This window comes from Nerophis lumbriciformis, linkage group LG29 (genome assembly GCF_033978685.3).
Source record: "Nerophis lumbriciformis linkage group LG29, RoL_Nlum_v2.1, whole genome shotgun sequence".
Lineage (NCBI taxonomy): Eukaryota > Metazoa > Chordata > Actinopteri > Syngnathiformes > Syngnathidae > Nerophis > Nerophis lumbriciformis.
Window position 1 is genome coordinate 14696904 of NC_084576.2, and position 20597 is coordinate 14717500.

The 20597-nt window shown below is 39.2% G+C and overlaps 1 long non-coding RNA gene across 1 annotated transcript; it reads right to left on the reverse strand.

Moving 5' to 3' along the window:
- Positions 1-16116: 16116 nt before the first annotated feature.
- Positions 16117-19317, reverse strand: LOC133572212 (uncharacterized). The gene is made up of 3 exons (XR_009810501.2): positions 19102-19317; positions 16278-16411; positions 16117-16201 (listed from the first exon to the last, which is right to left on the reverse strand). It is a non-coding gene; the product is annotated as an uncharacterized lncRNA (long non-coding RNA).
- Between the last annotated feature and the right edge of the window lie 1280 nt (positions 19318-20597).

The following is a 20597-nucleotide window of genomic DNA, read 5'->3' on the forward strand; positions in this document are numbered from 1 at the left end:
GTGATTTAGAAGTAGCTAAAACACTGCAGACTGCGGATGGATGTTAGCTGCAAGCTAGCTAGCCATGTCTTAAAGCACCTCTTCCTGAGGGCGTTTCAGTGTTATAACTTCACCTTTATCGTTAATTTTTAAGCCAAAATGCGTCCGTTCTCCCTTTTCTGTCTACATACTGTGTCTGTTTGTAAGTACTCTGTGATTGTGCGCTGCCGAATATGCTCCTCTGCTCGTAAAACCAGCAATGACACAATGTGACGACGCGTGTCATTGCGGTATAGTACCAAATATGATTCATTAGTATTGCGGTACTATACTAGTACCGGTATACCGTACAGGTCTACAGTGAAGTTATGCACGACTGCAAACTAGATAATTTATTTAGTTGTTATTTAGTATTTTAAAAGGCAACGTTTTAGGCAGCAGCCTTTGCATTGAAAGTCTTTGAATTGAGCGGGTGTACCTAATGGTGTGACTTACTGCTTTGTTGTCTTCTTCACTCTCATCCATTCTAACATATCATATATAATTGAGAACAGAAGCATCACGAGATGTTCCGCTTTAGGCTGCATACGTTTGAATATAAATAACGTTCACACAAATTTAAAAATGCTGCTCAGGGCTTGGAATGAAACGGCGTAATTAATTGGGTACGAACATGTCATTTTATATTAAACGATAAGAACCCAAATTGTATGTTTTACACAAACAAATGTTTACTAAAATTCAATAGTGAGCATACAACACAACAGTAGCAGGTGTCAGTGTTCATTAACACTTTTTTTCAGATTATGTCGACAACAGGGGAGATTTTAGTCCAATTTTACTAGGAATTAGAATTTAATGGCAGCAACACATTGCAAAAAAGGCACAGGGGCATTTTTACCACTGTGTTACATGGCCTTTCCTTTTAACAGCACTCAGTTAACGTTTGGGAACTGAGGAGACCAATTTTTGAAGAATTTCAGGTGGAATTCTTTCCCATTCTTGCTTGATGTACAGCTTAATTTGTTCAGCAGTCCGGTGTCTCCGTTGTAGTATTTTAGGCTTCATATTGCGCCACACATTTTCAATGGGAGACAGGTCTGGACTACAGGCAGGCCAGTCTAGTACCCACACTCCTTTACTATGAAGCCACGCTGTTGTAAGATGTGCAGAATGTGGCTTGGCATTGTCTTGCTGAAATAAGCAGGGGCGTCCATGAAAAAGACATTGCTTGGATGGCAACATATGTTGCTCCAAAACCTGTATGTACCTTTCCGCATTAATGGTACCTTCACATATGTGTAAGTTACCCATGCCTTGGGCACTAATACAACCCCCATACCATCACAGATGCTGGCTTTTGAAACTTTGCGCCTATAACAGTTAGGATGGTTATTTTCCTCTTTGGTCCGGGGGACCAGACATCCACAGTTTCCAAAAACAATTTAAATGTGGACTCGTCAGACCACAGAACACTTTTCCACTTTGCAACAGTCCATCTTAGATGAGCTCGGGCCCAACCAAGCGTTGGTGTTTCTGGGTGTTGTTGATAAATGGCGTTCGCTTTGCATAGGACAGTTTTAACTTGCACTTACAGATGTAGCGACAAACTGTAGTTACTGACAGTGGTTTTCTGAAGTGTTCCTTAGCCCATGTGGTGATATCCTTTACACACTGATGTCGTTTTCTGATGCAGTACCGCATGAGGGATCGAAGGTCACAGGAATTCAATGTTGGCTTTCAGCCTTGCCGCTTACGTGTAGTGATTTCTCCATATTCTCTGAAACTTTTGATGATATTACGGACTGTAGATGCTGAAATCCCTAAATTCCTTGCAATAGCTCGTTGAGAAATGTTGTTCTTAAACTTTTCAACAATTTGCTCACGCATTTGTTGACAAGTGGTGACCCTCGCCCCATCCTTGTTGCAGCTTTTATACCCAATCATGGCACCCACCTTTTCCCAATTAGCTTGTTCACCTGTAGGATGTTCCAAATAAATGTTTGATGAGCATTCCTCAACTTTCTCAGTCTTTTTTGTTACTTGTGCCACCTTTTTTGAAACATGTTGCAGGCATCAAATTCCAAATGAGCTAATATTTGCAAAAAATAACAAAGTTTCTCAGTTCGAATTATAAATATCTTGTCTTTGCAGTCTATTCAGGTAAATATAGGTTGAAAAGGATTACCAAATAGTTGTATTCTGTTTTCATTCACGATTTACACAACGTGCCAACTTCACTGGTTTTGGGTTTTGTAAATTTTCTATGGCGAGAAACACGTCAATAATTAATCAAGCTAAATATTTATTAGACCAAAACTCATTTCATACTTCATATTCAGCTTTTGCTCCGTTAGTGTTACCATATCTGAGTTATTGTGCAGAAATATAGGGGAAATAACTACAAAAGTATGGTTCAGTCAATAACTGTGTTACAGAAAAGATCAGTTAGAATAATACATAATGTTGGATATAGAGAACATTCGAACCCTTTATTAGTTGAATCGAAAATATTGAAATCCTACGATGTAGTGAGTTGGCAAACAGCTATAATTATGCACAAAGCAAACTATAACCTGCTACACAAGAACGTAACACAATTCATCTCAACAAAGGAAGAGAAATCTAACCTTAGGGAAAATGTTACTTACCACATTTGTATGCACGTACAACACTTCAAACCTTTAGTATATCAGTATGTGTAATAAAATTATGGAATGGATTAAGTGAAGAAATTAAACAATGTACTAATATGATCCAAATTAAGTGTCAGGACTTGGTCCTTGGGGTTTGTTTTCCCGGAAGACAACGGAAAGTTGGCGCGGGCAAGGCGTGAATGTGAGTACATATTTATTGTTAACGTTCAAAAAAGGAATCAAACAAAAGGCGTGCACAAGGGCGGAGGTACAAAACTTGGCTAATGAAAACAAAAGACTTGCACAAAGGCAAAAAGCTATAAACATGAAACAAAAACTTACTTGGCATGGGACTGTGAACAAGGCATGAAGCAGAGTGATGATAACGGGTGATGTTGCCAGGCAGACTAACTGAAAACAATGGACTTAAATACTACAAACATGATTGACAACAGGTGTGTGAGACCAAACGTGAAAACAGGTGCAACTAATCGGTCGTCATGGTGACAAAACAAGAGTGCACAAATAGTCCAAAAACAAAACCGAACATAACTAAAACAAAACATGATCACGCAGACATGACATTAAGAAACTGTTCAAACTCAAAATACAAAGAAGAAGAACCAGGATAAACATTCTGAACTTATTGATAATCTTATTTATCTCACTATATGAAATACAACTTACTTCACTAGTTCTTTATTTTTTATGTAATTATTTATATTGTAAATATTGAGAACAGGAAGTGAACAAAAGTGTTAGCAATTGCTATGTAATGGAAAAGAGGTAGGATTAAACAAGCTCTGCTTCTTCCTACTCCTTTTCGAACATGTTAAAAAAGAGGAACTGTAAATTGTGATGTATCATGTTGTAATTGTATGCATGTTGAAAATAAAACTGAAACTATAAACCATAGAAGGCCACAAAAGGCGACGTCACAAATCGGATCAGCACCCGGATGTCCGCTTCCATCAAAGGACAACCCTTTGTTAAAAGTGACTGGAGCAAAATGTCGAGAATCCGGGACATGTCGATGTCAAATATCGTTACAACTCCACCAGCATCTCCAGAGAGAGAGAAAGAAAGTGACTCAACAATAAAATATTACATAGATTATTCAGGCTTTATTTGATTGCGGAAATAAACAATCAAGGCTTTTTCAAAAAGCTGCAGCAGAGGTTGCGACTTCCATCCATATTTATTGATTTGTTTGGTTCTGCAGCCTGTCACTACCTGATCAACTGCCCAAATCCACGCTTCCGGTCTGTCAGTCATTCTGAGAATAGTCCAAGCAATCAGATTGCGGGGAATTCAGTGCCTTCCCACTACAACAAAGCCACCATATTGTCCCACAATCAATCAGGTTTGAGTATTGAGACAGACACTGAAAATCAGTAGAATTGTCAGTAATTTAAAAAATAAAATGTTCTTCTTTTGTGTTCAAGGGGCACTTGTCGTGTTAATATGATGTACGATATCCGGAGAGATGGGAAGGAACAAAACTCTCCAATTCCAAAACCGAAGACTGAAACTAGGAGAAATGTGTTCGCTGGATCTAAACTTGTGGGATACCACATTCTCAGCTGAACGTGAAGAACATTAACAAGCACAATGCTGTTTGTTCAAATGTTACCGTATTTTCCGAACCATAGTGCGCAACGGATTATAAGGCGCACTGCCAATGAGCGGGTATGGTCAGGTCTATTTTCATACAAAAGGCACATCGAATTATAGGGCGCATTGGGGTAATTTTTATTTTTTTTTTCTAAATTGAAAACAATTCCTTGTGGTCTACATAACATGTAATGGTGGTTCTTTGGTCAAAATGTTACATAGATTATGTTTTACAGATCATCTTCAAGCCGCTTTTTGACAGTCGCTTCAGGATGCGCCGTTTTGTGGGCGGTCTTATTTACGTGGCTCACCTTCGACAGTGTCTTTTCTCCGTCATCTTTGTTGTAGGGGTGTAGCGTGCAAGGACGGGTGTTGAGGAAGTGTCAAAAAGACATTCAAACTTTACTTAAATCAAAAACGGAGCAGCATCTTCTTATCCGTGGCTCACGAGTGCAACAACAAGAAATGTATCCCATGAAAAACCGTACAAACGGAACTCTCTAAAAACTAAAGTTCCTTGGGTGAATAATGTAAACTCAATACATCGGTATGTTTTAGCGCTTTCATGGCGAGTTTACTGACAGATATAAGTAAGAACTTTACGCCACTTTATATTAGAAATGGCAACAGCGGAGAATGAATGTCTCATAACAAGAAGATAGAGAAAAAGAAGAAGCTTATCGACTCCGGTGTCGGCACGGACTACAAAGGCGGATACGCGCAAATTTTCAGTACTTATGCAGATCCCAAATACAGATCAGCAGGTACCAGAAGGTAAGAAAAGTCTCTTTTTGCATAATATTGCGAAACAAAATGCCAGATAATGTCTTACCTTATACACACACCATAATAATACTCGTATGTTGAAGCACAGTACAATCCAACAAGCGATGCGGCTTCATAGCTTACCAAAGTCGTACTAAAACATTTTGATAGATTTTTGAGTGCCGTGTGTAATGTTCTATATTCTCAATGGAACATATAAAATGTTGGTGTTGGGGTGAGTTTTTCCTTGCCCTTATGTGGGCTCTGTACCGAGGATGTCGTTGTGGCTTGTGCAGCCCTTTGAGACACTTGTGATTTGGGGCTATATAAATAAACATTGATTGATTGATTGATTGATTGTTTACTTGAGTCATATTGCAGTCTACACGTATCTCTTAAGTGTGACTGCCATCTACTGGTCACACTTATCATTTCACCACGTACCAAATAAAATAGCTTTGAGGTCGGTCAGCACAACCAAAGTTATTCCGTACTTTAGGCGCACCGGGTTATAAGGCGCACTGTCGAGTTTTGAGAAAATTAAAGGATTTTAAGTGCGCCTTATAGTCTGAAAAATACGGTAGTTCAGTAATTTAATGTGCTTTACTCGAGTAGTATTTTGATCGTCTCTGACACATACAGGCCTACTGAGGAAAAGTATTGTTTACTATAAATGGTAAAGAGGTAGCTTGTGGGGGTATGAAATGCTTTTTATGTAACTTCTCTCCTTTAATGTGGCTTTCTACCAGGGTGATTATGGTTCGCAACAATGACAAGTTGACATCATAAGGAAACTTCCATTTTTTTCCCGGGAATTTTGAATGTGCAGTCTATGTGGTGGCTGATATATTGACTGCCAACACTTTGCATCAACACGTACATCGCAATTTTCACCTCCTGACTGCTGAATATCGAGAATATAGCCTTACCATACCATACCATACCAACTTTATTTATAAAGCCCTTTAAAAACAAGCACAGTTGAAAAACAAAAGGGCTGTACACAGCAAAGAAATAGAGGCAAAGGACAGACTAAAAAATAACACTTAAAACAGGAATAAAAATACACATTGAAAATGAAAATATAAATTACCCTAAGAACAGTTTTAGATTTAAAAAAAACAGTTTAAATGTTAAAAACAGTTAAAAAAAAAAAAAAGTTAAAAGCTAAAAACAGTTTAAAATCTCATGCTGGGTTAAAAGCCAGTGAATAAAAATGGGTTTTAAGAAGGGTCTTAAACATAGCCAAAGAAGGGGCCTGTCTCACATGGAGAGGGAGGTCGTTCCAGAGTTTGGGACCCGCAACAGAGAAGGCTCTGTCCCCTCTGAGTTTGCGCTTTGTTTTGGGTACCTCCAGGATCAGCTGATCAGCTGACCTGAGGGACCGGGTGGGGGCATAGAGGTGGAGCAGCTCAGAGAGGTACGGTGGGGCAAGACCACGTAAGGATTTAAAAACGAGTAAGATCACTTTAAAATGGACTCTAAAAGACACAGGCAGCCAGTGGAGGGAGGCTAAAACAGGAGTAATGTGCTCTTTTTTTCTTGTGTTTGTTAAAAGTCGGGCAGCTGCATTTTGGACCAGCTGCAGACGTGAGAGGGAGGACTGACTAATTCCAAAATACAAAGAGTTACAGTAATCCAGCCGAGATGTGATAAAGGCATGGATTACTGTCTCTAACTGTTGCCTAGAAAGAAGGTTTTTAACCTTGGCCAGCTGACGTAAATAAAAAAAAAGCTGTCTTTCACCACTGTGCCAATCTGACGGTCCAATTTAAAATCACTGTCAATACGAAAGCCCAGGTTGGTGATCATGGGCTTAAAGTGCAAAGCCAAGGGGCCAAAGTCAACAGGGAGAACTTACAGGTACCACTAGGTCCAAACACTATTACTTCTAACTTCTTTTCATTGAAATTTAAGAAGTTTAGGGCCATCCAGGCCTTGATATCATTAAGACAAGCAAGTAATGGCTGTATTGAAGAGGCATGATTTCCCTTTAACGGAAAATACATTTGTGTGTCATCGGCATAACAATGAGAAGAAATATCATGCTTTCTTAGGATTGAGCCCAGGGGAAGTAAATAAATAGAAAAGAGAAGTGGTCCTAAAACTGAGCCCTGTGGGACCCCACATGTCAAGGGAGCAACGGAGGATTCAGATCCAGCAACATTTACAGAGAAGGTCCTGTTCGTCAAATATGACTTCAGCCAACTCAAAGCAGTACCACAGATGCCCACTTGATGCTGTAGGCGGCTAATTAAAATATTAAGGTCCACCGTATCAAATGCTGCTGTTAGATCCAGTAAAACTAAAATCACATGATCTCCTAAATCTGTTGCTCGAAGGATGTCATTAAAAACCCTTAATAAAGCTGACTCGGTACAATGGAGGGGTTTAAACCCAGCCTTGATTAAAGTAGTTTAGATAAACGGGGAACTGCACTTTTTTGGAATTTTGCCTATCATTCACAATCCTTATGTAAGACAAGAACACATATGTTTTTCTTTTTTTTATGCATTTTACTTCGGAAAATACAGCAAGTAAGAGGTGGTGAACAATGCAGCTAATGGGAGTAATCTATTGTGCCCGTAAAGCCCTCTAAAAAAACAAACATCGCCAACAACACTCCATTTACATCTCCTGACCTGAATATTAACCAAGAATTAGTGATATTGTTGAAATAGCAAAGATAAACTACTTTGATCACAGAGAGCTAATTAGCTTATGCAGCTACAATATTGACATACTGAGTTGGTGAAAGTTAATAATAGATTATAAATCATGCCTCTCACCTGGATAGTAGAAGGATGTGGACATAAACTGAGAAGTTGGTCAACTCTAACGTTCAACTTAGACTCAGAGATAGCGAGAAAGACACAAAATGACGCTTTTTTTTAACCTGTGTGAAGATTGTGAATAATTGTTTTCATTGGGAAAAAATGTACATCCCATCAGTTGGTATCCCAGTGACAGCAGACATTGTACAGTAAGTGATTATTTATTATGTTTGTAGTTTGGATTTATTGTTTCACACTTAGACATAGTGATACATGCTGGATTTGCTCATCATTCAGCTTCTAAAACTATAAGGTCTTACTCTTATATTCAGGCTCAAAAATAAAAGGTACTGGATTTTAATTTGTCACAAAGTTGTTGTGTTGTCTCTCATGAAGTCTGCCATGATTCGTAGTTAAGGAAGGAAAGTTGCAAATGTTGTGATGCGTCTGTGAAGTTATTAGGGCAACACGGCTCAGTTGGTAGAGTGGCCATCTTGTAATCAGAGGGTTACTAGTTCGATCTCGGCCTGGCAAGCTCGTGTCGAGGTGTCCTTGAGCAAGACAGAAAACTCCTCCTGATAGGTCGTGGTTAGTACCTTACAAGGCCGCTTCCGCCATCAGTATTCCACAATTTCATTGTTCTTAAAGGGGAACTGATCTTTTTTTTTGGAATTGTGCTTATCGTTAACAATCAATATGAAAGACATCACGATGAATGTTTTGGGGTTTTTTTTGCATTATAAATATTAAATAAATGCGATCAAACTTCTGCTTACAATGGAGCTTAAAGAAGCTGCCAATTCCACCTATAAAGCCCTTAAAAAAACACCCAAACACCTCCATTGAGGTTTTATATACATGCTGTAAATATATATGTAATGTAGTAACGGGCACTTTTATAATAACTTTTAATATTTACCGGTACGTGTTTTAATCTTTTTACGCATACGCAGCGCATTCATTTAAAAAAACGTATCACGTTTGCTTTTGTTTTCCCTCATTACTGATTATTACTCACTGCAGACTTTATGAGAGCCAACAAACTACAACTATAATAAATAACTATAACTATAATAAAACATCACTCACTGTACAATGTCTGGTGTCATTAGGATGCAGACTGTCAGGATGTTCATTTATTCCAATTATGTGAAGAAATACTTTAATCCTCACATAGAAACGGGGTGGGGGGACCGCACGTCTTTTTGTGTCTTTCGCCCAATTTCTGGGCCCTACATGACTGCAAAACTTACTATGTCCAGGTGAGATGCATTATCTATGATCCACAATAAACTTCCAGGGAGCAAGGAAGCAGCAGACCACTCGATGATGTAAAACATTGGCACACACGGTAGTGATTACGTCGCCGCTATAAATAGTCTGTCTGCGTTAGCACTTATAATAACAATATCACTAATACTTGGTTAATATTATATGTCATATATATATATATACATATATATATATATATATAAGTCACAAAATGTAAATGGAGTATTGTTGGCGGTTTTTGAATGTTTATTTATTGGATTTTATGGGCAAAATAGAGGACCTCCCATTGGCTTGGCTGTAAGCGTACTTGTATTTACTTTTATTTAATATTTAGAATGCAGAAAAAAATCCATCCGTCGTCATGTCTCTCATAATGATTGTGAACAATCGGCAAAATTTGAAAAAAAAAAAAGTGCAGTTCCCCTCTATTTGTGCGATGACAATAAAAGCCTCTTCCTATTAATACGACGCCTTATGCTCAAAATGACCAAAATAACTAAATATTAAATGTTATTATTAGAGATAAATGCTTTAAAATGTAAAATCGGATATTATCGGTATCGGTTTCAAAAAGTAAAATTTGTGACTTTTTAAAACACCGCTGTGTACATGGACATAGCGAGAAGAACAGAGCGCCAATAAACCTTAAAGGCACTGCCTTTGCTGCCGGCCCAATCACATATTATCTACCGCTTTTCACACACACAAGTGAATGCAATCCATACTTGGTCAACAGCCATACAGGTCACGCTGAGGGTGGCCGTATAAACAACTTTAACACTGTTACAAATATGCGCCACACTGTGAACCCACACCAAACAAGAATGACAAACACATTTCGGGAGAACATCCGCACCGTAACACAGCATAAACACAAAAGAACAAGTGAAGTGAAGTGAATTATATTTATATAGCGCTTTTCTCTAGTGACTCAAAGCGCTTTACATAGTGAAACCCAATTTCTAAGTTACATTTTTAAACCAGTGTGGGTGGCACTGGGAGCAGGTGGGTAAAGTGTCTTGCCCAAGGACACAACGACAGTGACTAGGATGGCAGAAGCGGGGATCGAACCTGCAACCCTCAAGTTGCTGGCACGGCCACTCTACCAACCGAGCTATACCGCCCCAACAAATACCCAGAACCCCTTGCAGCACTAACTCTTCCGGGACGCTACTATATACACCCCCCGCTACCCACTACGCCCTCCCCCCACCTCAACCCCGCCCACCTCAACCTCCTTATGCTCTCTCAGGGAGAGCATGTCCCAAATTCCAAGCTGCTGTTTTGAGGCATGTTAAAAAAAATAATGCACTTTGTGACTTCAATAATATAAATGTCAGTGCCAGGTTGGCATTTTTTTCCATAACTTGAGTTGATTTATTTTGGAAAACCTTGTTACATTGTTTAATGCATCCAGCGGGGCATCACAACAAAATTAGGCATAATAATGTGTTAATTCCACGACTGTGTAAATTGGTATCGGTTGATATCGGAATCGGTAATTAAGAGTTGGACAATATCGGAATATCGGATATCGTCAAAAAAGCCATTATCGGACATCTCTAGTTATTATGAAAGTGATTGTTACTACAATACATATAATGTGTATATAATGTTTTCAGAGCGTTTAAGAAGCGGAATAGAGCGAATTCCATTACCTTCATTATAAGATGACTTTTGGTTGTGTTTATTTATGAATTACAATGACATAGAAAAAAAGGAAAACATAAGTGTTCTTGTCTCACATAAGTATTGTGAATGATAGGCAAAAAAAAAAAAAGTGCAGTTCCAATTGAAGTGATCACTGCAACCGATTTTCAGCATCGGGAATGAAAGAAATGTTAATGTTGTCTGAAATCGAACAAGGGATTGCTGATCCGCTATCTTTGACAAAAGCGTGTGAGACAAAACAGAAACCGAGGGGGTGCGGAAACATCATTTGTGCATGTGCAACGCTAACAGTACTTGGATACACTGCCCGAAATACCAAGACGTTTTAGGTGTTTTGAGTTATTCTGTGCTACAGGATACAAATAATGATGATGAATTTATCTTGATTAAAGCATTCATTTTGATAGCCCTATCATGCGTAATTCCACACTGCACATTCCACACTGATTTTTTTATCAGATTAATAATAATGATGGATTAATCTGCATTAAAGCGTTCATTTTGACAGCCCTAATAATGGATATTGTGTTAGATTACTATCGTGCACGCCTCTGCCGGTGTGCCGATTTGTTGGAATGCAGTGGGCTGAAAAATAGTAGTAAGATATTGGGACACCTACAGGGAGTGGAAATGGAGGATAAGATGGAGTTCCTTTGCAGCTAATAACGGTTTCCACTGCTTTCTGGGAGTATTTTAAAGTTTGCCTATGAGACATACCTGTCAACATTTGTTTTTGAAAATAAGTGAAACGTAGAGAAGGGCAAAATATAAGTGTTTCCCGGAGAAAACGGGAGGGTCGATAGGTAAACTGTGAGGATTTATTTAGCCCAGAGGTCACTGATGCCTTGCTGAGATAAATAATTTATATTATAAGAACTCCTGATTAACTGATTAAAAGGTGTCCTAATACTATTCACAAATGGAGTAATTGACTATTAGCAAGACCTGTTGTCATGACAACTTAGTGAAGAGTCATTGCATAAAAGTCCCGTAAAAAAACCCTCTCTATAATTAGCCACAAAATGTTATATTCAATGTTCTCCCTAATTTTTCATGTGTGTGAGCAAACGCAAAAACTCCCTGAGCATTCAGTGGAGCCCATGTGAGCAACATCAGACGTGCACACTGTGGCTACACTAGCAGCACACCTGTCCCAAACCTGACTAAATAACAAGTTAAATCTCCATCCATCCATCCATTTCTACCGCTTGTCCCTTTCGGGGTCGCGGGGGGTGCTATCTCAGCTGCATTCGGGCGGAAGGCGGCGTACACCCTGGACAAGTCCCCACCTCATCGCAGGGCCAACACAGATAGACAGACAACATTCTCTTATTATAATAATCAAATGACAGCAGTCATTTCCATTTTCTAATATAAGTGTTTAGGCCCACTAACAATGACAAAAAATATTGTTTTTCATGAACTGTGTACTTGTATTGTTTGTCTGGGTGGAGGTCCTGCTTTGGAAATAATCTGTACCCCTTTCAGACATTGCATTTAGTTCCCATTAAAACATTCACATGTTGCACAATGAGATGTAAGCAGGGGATCATGTGTACATTCCTGCAACTTCCTGTTAAAAAATATATTTTTATTAGTATTTATTTAATATACTAACAGCATTTCATGATTAATATTTATAAATTAAGATTCCTAATAAATGACACTAGAATAAGCACACATTTGATTGGTAAATCATAGTGTAACGACCTGGAATTACACTTTATGTGTGGTGTTGGAGTTGTCCGACTTTTTGGGTGGCTGTAAACGCATCACTGGCTAAGTGCCTTATGTGCATGTGTTGGCGCAAGTGAGAAAGAGCGAGCGACTGCTGTTGATATAACAAAGTTGCTTTTGGTCTGGTTTGTACTGCAGAAAATGACCACTTTAGCCAGATATCATTTTTTTACTAATGTTTTGGTGATGTGTTTATGGCCGACAATAAAGAGTTTTGCTTAGTAAAGTGATCGATGGAATTCATGTCCTCAAAGAGTCTTGACTGACGTTACAACATTTGAACAATGATGACGAAAACTGTTTTCTCTGTCGTGTCCGTGTGTCGAAAATTATTATGCGCTTATTTTTTTATTTGATTTTGTGCGTGGCATAGTTTTGCCGTGCGCAGAGGACGCTTGAGCAGTGCGCAATTGCACAGGCGCACATTGCACCTTAGAGGGGATGTTGGTTATATTATGTTTGTTTTTTATATATTTTCTTTTCTTATATATATATTTTCTTTACATTGGTTTGGTTGGTATCAACACTTCTGTCATCAACAATCAGCATCAACAATTGCATCATCAGAGAAATGGACATTGAAACAGTGTAGGACTGACTTGGTAGGATATGTATAGCAAGTAGTGGACACAGAGAGAGAGATCAGAAAGTATAAGAAAAAGTGTCTACATTTGATTATTTACAATCCGAAGAGGTATTATGTGGAAGGGAGGGTGTTAGTTTAGGGTTGTAGTTGCCTGGAGGTGTTCTTTTAGTGCGGTTTTGAAGGAGGATAGAGATGCCCTTTATTTTACACCTGTTGGGAGTGGATTCCATATTGAAGTGGCATAGAAAGAGAATGAGTTAAGACCTTTGTTAGTTTGGAATCTGGGTTTAACGTGGTTAGTGTTAGTGTTAGTGTTATTATGCTGTTTGTTACTTATGTATGTTATGTTGCAGCTATTTAAAATAGTTTTGTCAGTTTGTTCTGGCCTGAAATAAATTGGCCCTTTGAAACATATCTTTGTCTTTGTGTGTTGTATGTAGACCACATTGCTTAGCAGAGTTCAGTGATGCAAATGCATGTCAAGTTGATCAACAGATTGTATTATTCTCCAGTGCAATAACAGTACTGAAATGATAATGATAATGGGAGCTTTAAAAACAAAAAGTAGAAGAAGTAACTAAATAGTTACTTTTCACAGTAACGCATTACTTTTTGGTGTAAGTAACTGAGTTAGTAACTGAGTTACTTTTGAAATAAAGTAACTAGTAACTGTAACTAGTTACTGGTTTTCAGTAACTAACCCAACACTGATACTAGGTCATAAAATCAGTGTCAGTTGAGTCGGTCCATAGGTTGCCTGTAGGGATTTTTAATGTCCAGCAGATGTCAGTATTTAGTGACACAGTATCAATACAGTTTTGCAATGTGTCGAAACGCTTCATGACGCCTCATCCAATGTTCCCTCTAATTGTTCATGTGTCTGAGCAAACACAAAAACTCCCTGAGCATTCAGTGGAGCACATGTGAGCAACATCACACGTGGCAATACCAGCAGCACACCTGTCTCAAACCATCCATCCATCTTCTTCCGCTTATCCGAAGTCTGGTCGCGGGGGCAGCAGCCTAAGCAGGGAAGCCCAGACTTTCCTCTCCCCAGCCACTTCGTCCAGCTCTTCCCGGGGGATCCCGAGGCATTCCCAGGCCAGCCGGGAGACATAGTCTTCCCAACGTGTCCTGGGTCTTCCCCGTGGCCTCCTACCTAAACACATCCCGAGGGAGGCGTTCGGGTGGCATCCTGACCAGATGCCCGAACAACCTCATCTAGCTCCTCTCGACGTGGAGGAGCAGCGGCTTTACTTTGAGCTCCCCCCGGATGACAGAGCTTCTCACCCTATCTCTAAGGGAGAGCCCCGCCACCCGGCGGAGGAAACTCATTTCGGCCGCTTGTACCCGTGATCTTGTCCTTTCGGTCATAACCCAAAGCTCATGACCATAGGTGAGGATGGGAACGTAGATCGACCGGTAAATTGAGAGCTTTGCCTTCCGGCTCAGCTCCTTCTTCACCACAACGGATCGATACAGCGTCCGCATTATTGAACACGCCGCACCGATCCGCCTGTCGATCTCACGATCCACTCTTCCCCCACTCGTGTACAAGACTCCTAGGTACTTGAACTCCTCCACTTGGGGCAGGGTCTCCTCCTCTCAAACCAATCTTTTATAATAACACTCAAATGAGAGGAGTCATTTTCATGAGATTATTTAGTAATATTAGTGATTTGGCCCACTTGTAATGAAAATAAAAGAAATCTTGTTTTTCATAAGATATGGATTAGTATTGTACAATATGTCTGGGTGGGGGTCCTGTTTCGGAAATCATTTGTACCCCTTTCAGAGATCACATTTAGTTCCCCTTAAACATCCTCATGTTGCACAATGAAATGTAAGCATAGGATGAAGTGTGTATTCCTGTAACGTTCTCTAGTAACAGCATTCCATGATTAATATCAATAAATTAACATTAATAATAAATGACAGTAGCATAAGCACACGTATGACTGAGGAGTCATAGTGTAACTTTGTGTGGTGTTTGAGTTGTCCGACTTTTTGTGTGGCCATAAACGCACCAGTGGCTTAGTGGTATGCGTGTTGGTGACAGATGACAAGTTGGTTTGTACGGCAGAAAATGACTAGTTTTTTGAGATAGTGTTTACTCATGTTTTTGGTGTGGTTATGGCCGAATATAAACAGTTTTGCTCAATAAAGTGATCGATATAATTCCTGTCCTCGAAGCATCTCGATAGACGTTACAATAATTGAACGGTGTTCAATTGAACGGTGTTGACGAACACTGTTAGGGCCGCTTGTTGTCACTGTCACTCAGAGTTGCATTGCAAAATTACACAGAATAAATGTGTTTATTTTGTTTGGAATTCAGATGGGATTTGATTTGGTGCACGGCATATATTTGCTGTGCGCAGAGGATGCTTGAGCAGTGCGCAATTGCGCAGGCGCGCACCTTAGAGGGAACGTTGGCCTCATCAACCCATCACTAGTACGAACTCCATTTTTTGTGGTTATAGCTCGCCTCCAAATTCCACATTTGCAGCTTCCAGTGACTTTCACCGCAATCTATCGTCTTCCGTCTGCTCCAACTTTTCACCCTCTTCTTTGTGCTCGCTTCTATGAGCAGCAGTTAATCCTCAGTATATTCAGCTTCAAAAATATAAGGTTGTAAATCTTAATTTGTCCAAAAATAGTCGTCTTCGTTGTCTGTTACAAAGTCTGCCGTGATTAGAACACACACTCGATTCCGGAAGTAGGAACACACATGTTGCCAGAAGTCACACGTACGTTGCTATGGAATCAGAAATCTATGCGCGGATGAAAAAAATCCTGGAAATTATTAAAATGATCAAAATACGGTAAATATTGAACATATTTTATATTGTTATGAACAGAAGGTACACGGAACATTAAATATGTGTACGGTTTATCTGATTAATCGACTATCAAAATAATCGTTAGTTGCAGCCCTAGTGCACAGGGCTACAGCCATCCTGGTACCCATCCCTTCCCACCCCACAGATGGCACACTCTGCATCCAGTCCAGAAAACAGAACATTCATTAACTTCATATATAAATTATACTAAGTTTGGTCTTTTCCCTTCTTACCTTTCTCCGTAAAACAACAGCAGCCTGGTGTTAATGCCAAAAACTTTGCGAGGAGGCGAGTGAGAAGAAGCACCGAGGTCAGCATTCCGTCCTGATTAAGGAGACACCCCATAGTCAGCACTCAGAGTTTTTTTCTGGAATGTCTATTCTGACAAGTTGTCGTATACCTGCTGCTCCAAGTCACCATCGCCCTCATCGTCTTGCTCTCCTCCGACAGAAGCAGGAGGACCGAGTGCAGATATCATTCAGCCGAAAGAGCTGCTGACACAAGCTCTCCTGCAGGTGATGGTTCAGTTGACAGCTGGTCCAAGACAAAATAAAGAAAAGGTATGCACATTTATTCAAGGATTCACCCTGATGCGACTTACCAATTGCCGGTAACTCCAGGGCCTTTGCATATTTACCTGGAAAGGTATGGGGGTTTTGGGACACATTTGTTACATATCAAGGTTAAATTGCAGCTTTTTAGAAAGCCAAGCCGAGGGTCCAGAGACCTTTCTTCTCTGATTATAGCGAGCAGAGTAGAAATACAGTTTCTAATAATAATCAATAAAAACATTAAAAGAGATGAACAATGCTCGGCAAAGACTATTTCTACGATAGGAGGAGCACTGTGTTGTTTTTAAAGGGAAGCTCAACTTTTTTTGCCCATCATTCACAATCCCTATGTAAGACAAGAAAATAAAACATGCATTTTGCTTTTTTATGCATTCTAAGTCATTAAATACGGCAAGTATGAGGTGGCTAACAATGGATCTAATGCAGGGATGTAAAACTCAGATCTGGCCCACCACATAATTTTATGTGGCCCACAAAGGCCTGGAAATAATATGCGTTGATAAAGTACTTTATCTTTTCTTACTAAATGTATTTGTTGTTTCCATTTTAACAGAAAAAAATGCAGGTACAGCATGACATTGCATACCTTGTAAATAGAAATATCCGATAATATCGGACTGCCGATATTATCGGCCGATAAATCCTTTAAAATGTAATATCGGAAATTATCGGTTTCAAAAAGTAAAATTTAATGACTTTTTAAAACGCCGCTGTACGGAGTGGTACACGGACGTAGGGAGAAGTACAGAGCGCCAATAAACCTTAAAGGCACTGCCTTTGCGTGCCGGCCCAGTCACATAATATCTTTGGCTTTTCACACACACAAGTGAATGCAAGCATACTTGGTCAATAGCCATACAAGTCACACTGAGGGTGGCCGTATAAACAACTTTGACACTGTTACAAATATGCGCCACACTGTGAACCCACACCAAACAAGAATGACAAACACATTTCGGGAGAACATCCGCACCGTAACACAACATAAACACAACAGAACAAATACCCAGAACCCCTTGCAGCACTAACTCTTCCGGGACGCTACAATACCCCCCGCCCCACCTCAACCTCCTCATGCTCTCTCAGGGAGAGCATGTCCCACATTCCAAGCTGCTGTTTTGAGGCATGTTAAAAAAAAAAAATGCACTTTGTGACTTCAATAATAAATATGGCAGTGCCATGTTGGCATTTTTTCCATAACTTGAGTTGATTTATTTTGGAAAACCTTGTTACATTGTTTAATGCATCCAGCGGGGCATCACAACAAAATTAGGCATAATAATGTGTTAAGTCCACGACTGTACATATCGGTATCGGTTAATATCAGAATCGGTAATTAAGAGTTGGACAATATCGAAATATCGGATATCGGCAAAAAAGCCATCATCGTACATCTCTACTTGTAAACTTTAATATTATCAAAATAGCAAAAAATATATTATCATACTTTCCAAACATTTTATTTTGTTAAAATACTTACATTTCAGCTTGACTTACGGTTTTAGAACAAGTTATCCATGAAATTGTACACTGTAATAATGACAATACATTTTACTGTAAAATTTAAAATGTTTTCACAGCATCCATCCATCCATTTTCTACCACTTGTCCCTTTTTGGGGTCGCGGGGGGTGCTGGAGCCTATCTCAGCTGCATCCAGGCGGAAGGCGGGGTACACCCTGGACAAGTCGCCACCATGAATTGATTAACGTGGACCCCGACTTAAACAAGTTGAAAAACGTATTCGGGTGTTACCATTTAGTGGTCAATTGTACGGAATATGAACTGTACTGTGCAATCTACTAATAAAAGTTTCAATCAATCAAAACTCATCGCAGGGCCAACACAGATAGACAGACAACATTCACACTCACATTCACACAGTAGGGCCAATTTTAGTGTTGCCAATCAACCTATCCCCAGGTGCATGTCTTTGGAGGTGGGAGGAAGCCGGAGTACCATATTACTGTAAATTGAAAAAACTCTACCACTGTTTTTTTACTGGAAATTCTGGCGACTGAGCTGCCAGTGTTATTACTGTAAGATCTATGGTTGTTATTTTTACTGTTAATGGTAAAACAGTATCACAGTTTTTTTTTTTACGGTAAAAAATTGGTAGCTCAGTTCCCAGAATAAAATAAAAACGATGGTAAAGTTTTTCCATTTACTGTAATATGTTGCAAAAAAAAAAAAAACACTGTACATTTTGTAGTAAAATTCTGGTGATTGAGTTACTAGTCTTTTACTGTAAAAAATACAGTGTATGTAAAAAATATATATGATAATCAAATTCATATATCATTTGTTGTTACAAGCGGCCCTCTTAGGGCAGTATAACTACAATGTGGCCCTCAATGAAAATAAGTTTGACAACCCTGGAGTATACTATTCAGCCCTCTAAAAAAAACATCCAAAAACCGCCAACATTACTCCATTTACATGTCGTGACCTAAATATTGACCTAAGTATTAGCGGTATTGTTATTATAAGCGCTTACGCAGACAAACTACGTTTAAGCGACGCTGTGATCACAGTATGTCAATATGTCAATATAGCAGCTTATGCTGCTATATTGACATATTGAGCCTTTTAGCTGCTGCGTCGCCTCAGAGTTGGTGAAAGTTAATTCTAAATGATAAATCCTGCCTCTCACCTGGATAGTAGAAGGTTGTGTCCATAAACCGAGAAGTTTGACATTCAACTTGGCGACAAAGACACTAATAAACGCTCATTTGCGGCCCCTTTTTTTTTTTTTACCTGCGTGAGGATTATAATTAATTCTTCCTCTAAACGAGAAGATATAAACATCCATCAGTCCACACCCAAGTGACAGCAGACATTGTGCACGAAAACACTCCATTTAGTCGAGGGACACCCTCCTCTCTTCCGTGTGGGAATGTTCCAAATGCGGGCCATGCGCGCTGATTGGTCGGAATTTAATATGACGTCATTGCATTGAGTCAACGCTTACCTGAGGACGCTAGATTTTTTGTTGATGTTTTTGTTTTTTACCAGAGGACGCCCGTGTCACACAACACAAGCTTGTTACGTCAAAGTAATGTTTTCGTTTTTTATTTATTCTTATTAAAAAAAGAAGAGTAATAATTACATACATTTCTATGCATTAAAAAAAAAAAGTCAAAATAAGTACGTAGTCAAAAAGGGCATGCAAAATAATCTGTTAGTCTTGATCGTGAGCAACAAGGTATTTTTTCTTGTCAGACCTGCAGATAACTTTTCTGCCCAACTGAATTCATTAGTGCTCATGTGCTATTTTTGATCTAAGTAGACCATGGGCAACATTGTAAAGCGCATGGGTGCTGACCGCTCATTAATTCAAACGCAACTACTGCTATCTTGTGGAGATAATAAAAACTACATCAGGAGGTTAACGTCAGCTACAACCATAGACATCTTATAAGTAGACGCAGTATTGGCTGCTGTGACGCGAGAAATTCGGCCGCCATCTTGAAGTGGTGATGAGGAACCGGCGAGCAGCCTAAACTGACAGTTGACAGGTAGAAAACAAAGATGCCGGGCTGGTGTTCACAGTTTTCCTGCTCAAATGAGCGGACTGCTTAAAATAGGAATCGGGGGATTACTTTCCACAAGTGAGATTTAACATTAACTTACTATTGGTTGTATTTTGTGAAAAGAATATTACCACAGAAGTTGAGAAGGAGCAAAGATCTTCAATAGTACTGAAATCGTAGCCGCTAGCAAACAAGAGTATGACCATAATAAAATTGCTTGTCAATGAAATTAATTACATTTAAAAATGTCATACTTGAATAACATAAAGTTGAAATAAATGATGAAGATAAAGATTGTAAAAGCCAACAGGGGTAAAGGTTAGGACCACAGTCCAGATTGTGTAAGGGGGGGTAATATATGTAATATATGTTAGCTAACTAGACAATCAGATGGACAGTGGCTACATAATTATACAAGTCTAAGTCTAAATTTAGTCTAGCTTTCCAACCCAATTTTTATGTAGGATTTACGCATGTATATATAACCTAATCATATTGTTTCTTGAACTTAAAAATATCTGACCGTTTTTCCCCCCTTCTCTGGGATTAAATTCCCAGTTTTGATCTCGGACATCTGGTCACTTAGCATATAAGAATATTCTATTACTGTTAAGCA